The following is a 4,009-nucleotide window of genomic DNA, read 5'->3' as shown; positions in this document are numbered from 1 at the left end:
AGTCTTTAAGTTGTAAATGGAGGTCCATTATCTGACTTCACCTTTCTGGGAATGCCATAAGCCGTAAACATCCTGTCCAGGACCGGTATCACATGATGCTCCTCCGTGGATGCCATAATCTGGGCTTCCCGGAACTGTGAATTTTCGTCCATCACGCTAACACATATTTTCCTCCTTCAATGGGCTGGAAGAAGTCGACAGCCACTTCCTCCTTCAGCCCTTACAGCACCTCTGTCATGTGGACTGGTGATAAGGCAGCATGTGGGACATTCCTTCAGTAGCTCCTTGACCAATGCATCTAGTTTCGGAAACCACCCCTCCTGCCATAGAATTCTCTTAGTTGACACAATCCCTCGATGTCCCTCATGGGCCAGCTTCACCACTTGTCGACTCAGAGATGTGGGTACCACCTGCTTGTCCTCTTGAGTAAGAGGGTCTCATCCGACACAGCAAGCTCATCCCTTACCAGTAGAAGGTTGTCTACATCCTGCTTTATCTCTTCTGACTCTTGTTGACCCCTCTATTTCTTTCTCTTCCATCTTCCCGACTACAGACCTTCAATGATGATTTGCACTGCCACATCTTTTTCCACATCTTGAGCAATGTTTATAGGATTCGCCCCTTGCGGTATCGCTTGTTGCAGTACATATCTGTAGTACCTGTCCACCACCGATGGTTTGGGTGAGTCGGCTTTCCTCAGGTAATGGGACAGGAAGTTGGCCGGATTCTCCTCTTTCCCTGGCCGGTGGATGTTGTCAAATGCATAATCCTGTAGATGAAGACCCCATGAGGCTATGCAAGGTGGCATTCTTGCTTGGGGGCGGGGGAGTGCTATAGAAACAGTAATGCCTGATGGTCTGTTGATGGTCTGTAATAATTGTAAATGGCTTCCCGTATAGGAACAAGTGAAAGTGCTCACAGGCCCAGACCACTGCCAGATTCTCTTTCTCAGCCCATGAGTATACTTGTTCCAGCTTTGACAGGCTTCTACTGGTGTAGGAGATGATGTGTCTCTGATGTGAGTTGTCGTTCATCCTTTTGTGCCAAAATGGCACTGAGTCTCACTGGACTTTCGTCCATGGTTAGTTCCGTGTCTCTAGTGACATCAAAGTAAGCCATGTTTTCTGCCTCAGATATTCGATCATGGATGGTAGTGAATGCATTCTGGCATTGCAGGGATCAGTGACATGGCACATGTTGCCTCATGAACGCTCTCAGTGGTTCACTAATGGTTGCAAAGTCTTTGATATGTCTTGTACAATAACTTGCCAGCCATAAGAAAGATCGAAGCTCTGACACGTTGGTCGGAGGAGGTGTCACATTGCTTGCTGCCACCTTCTCGGGATCTAGTGTCATTTCCCTTTCTGAGAAAATGTGTCTAAAGAAGCAGAAGATGCTCTTCCTAAACTCACATGTATCCTTGTTGAGGGTGAGGTTTGCTGCCTCCAATGCCGGTATGCAGAAATAAAATTGCGGCAAAAATGTAGACTTTTGAAAAAACTGCAGCAAAAATGCTGTGGTTTGACCCGGTAAAGGTGTACCCCATTATACCATTTAAGGGGAGCAGGGGTTACGGACGTGTCCCCTGCTCCCTTTGAATGGTATAATAGGTCTGGGAATTGTGGGGGTGTCCCCAGCATCCTTTACATGGATTGCGGTGGCAAAAAACCACAGCCTTTTTGCCACAATTTCTTGTGTAAACTGCCATTTTTGCTGCGATTTTAACCCATGGAACCCCAATGCCATGCCCACGCTCGATAGCGTTTCATCATGTTTCTCTGATTACAAGTTTTTATTGTGTTTCCGTCTACAAATTTGTTTGAAAATAATCTGAATTTCAGTTTATACAGATGCAAAAAAGTTTCTTCAAATGTTTTGAACACCAATGCAGACTTCTCACTTTCCAAATGCTACTGTTGAAACAGAATGCTGAAGGCCATCACTATACAGCACACAGCCACATATGGACTCTCCTGTTCAACAATCCTCGCACATTTCCAAAATAATCCCAGCACACCAGTTTTGTTTTTGTCAAGTAAACTAGGAGCCATGGCTCGGAGATAGGCACACGTACATATCAGCAGAAGGATTACAGTCAGCAGACTTTGGAAATTGAAGATGGCAGAATGATCGCTCTCTCCTGGTCAGACCACTTCCTTCCAATTTCTTCTACCGTGCTGTCATTTTGTTCACGGCACTAGGGAGTACAACTGCCCCACTCCCATTTAGCCCTAGCCCACAGCTGCAACGTTTGCCCAAGTCTACGGTGCCGATTCGTATACCGGGCATGGCACCCTCGCCTAACAAAACAGAACGTACTCCTATGTGGCAACGTTTCTAAACAGCGGATTATACTACAGAACTTGCATTAGCCGTAGCTCTGAATGAACTCACCATGGTGGCCACACTGGTACCAAAGACTAGAGTGCCATTGCTATAGTTAATGTAAGTGGGAAAATGTTTGATCACATTGTGTATTTCTGCCTGAAATATCTCTACCACTGAAAAAGCACTCAAAGCTCAACCATTTGTACCTGTACATGCCAAGGTGAGTCATGAAGGTTGTGATGGAGCGGCTTTCCGGGCTTAGAACCAGCTGATGATGGCCCTTGTTGAGGTCTAATTTGGAGAATGCCTTGGCAGTCATTCAGTAAGTGTAGCATGTCAGTAATACAGAGGGCCAGGTGTTGTTCCCTCTTGATGGCTTGGTTTGGTCACCTCATGTCCACATACAGTCTTATGGCGTCTGAACCCTTTTTTGACATCAGCACAATGGGCAACACCCATGGTGGGGGTCCTACTGCTGGCTCTATTATGTTCTGCTCCAAAGGTTTGTGAAGTTGATTTTCTTCCACCTGTCTCTGTATGTTGACTAGAATGCCTCAGTAATGCTAGGCTACCGGTGGGACCTCTTCATCTGTGTGCAGCTTGGTCTGTTTATTTTTTTGTTTCTCAATGCCTTTGAATAGCGTGAGGAACAGTTGGTATGTCTTGTCCACTGAGTCAATATATTTATTAACCATCAGTCTACATTGTATATGTATTAGACACATGTCAATGGCAGTTTTGAAACTCAGGATAGACCCACACTCTGTTGCTTTGGATATCACATGCACAGGATTTCTTCTTTCTTGTGCTTTGTACCTGCATGTCACCTCGAAATATCCTATGCAGGGTAGCAGGGACGTGGACCCATATGGGCAGATACTGACCTCTGATGGGTGAAGCCTGAGTACTTGTGGGAGAGTTTTGTACACTTGCTCACTGAAGACATTAACCGTGGCACCCGTATCCACCAGAAATTCCATCTGCCTCTCATTTAGGTGCATGTGTTCTGTGGCCTGCATGTTTCCCAAAGGATACAGATATTCTTTCCATTGTTCCGTTTCTGACGACGACTAATCGACTAAATACCTGACATGGCGCCTGGATCGTCATACTGGTCATGATGTCGAAATCCAATATTGTCCACGATCCTTCATCTTCCTCTCTTCTACTGAGTTGTCGTCCCATCATCCCCCTTCTCTGTATTTTCCGTGTGCCTATGCATTATTTCTGATGCGCTGTTGCTGTAGTTGGGGCATGGTTTTGATTCTGCCTGCATTACCTCCTTCACTGTCCACATTTACAGGTTTCTGGTTGTCCTGCAGACTGTAAGAAGTGGATTTTCACTCCCACATGCCGAGCATCGCTGCCCTAGCACTGGGCAAGTGCCTTCATGGGGGAACTCATACCTACACCTGTAACAAAGCAGATCCCCTTGGGTCTTGGTTGGTGCATCAACCTTCTTTTGTATTGTCTCTGAGTGTGGTGCGGAACATTTTGCATTTCCCATGGCTTCCACCTTTGATTCCACTGCCAATTCTGCCGTCGCCAGCATTAAGATCTCCTCCAGCGTCTTAGGATTCTGTGCAGCAATTCACACCCCACGATTATGCAGCAATGTAAGGCTTTAGTGTTGGAATAGTTGTGGAAATTACAATATTTGAGATTGATCCTCAGTTTCGTC

General features: G+C 46.0%; 1 pseudogene; it reads right to left on the bottom strand.

Annotated features, from left to right (window-relative positions):
• Positions 1–1,895: 1,895 nt before the first annotated feature.
• On the bottom strand, positions 1,896–2,647 carry LOC138493010 (protein kish-A pseudogene; annotated as a pseudogene).
• Positions 2,648–4,009: the final 1,362 nt, after the last annotated feature.

Source organism: Ambystoma mexicanum, chromosome 10 (genome assembly GCF_040938575.1).
Source record: "Ambystoma mexicanum isolate Mex_15411 chromosome 10, UKY_AmexF1_1, whole genome shotgun sequence".
NCBI classification, from domain to species: domain Eukaryota; kingdom Metazoa; phylum Chordata; class Amphibia; order Caudata; family Ambystomatidae; genus Ambystoma; species Ambystoma mexicanum.
Note: the sequence above shows the minus strand (reverse complement) of the source record. Positions and strands in the feature narration are given on the sequence as shown.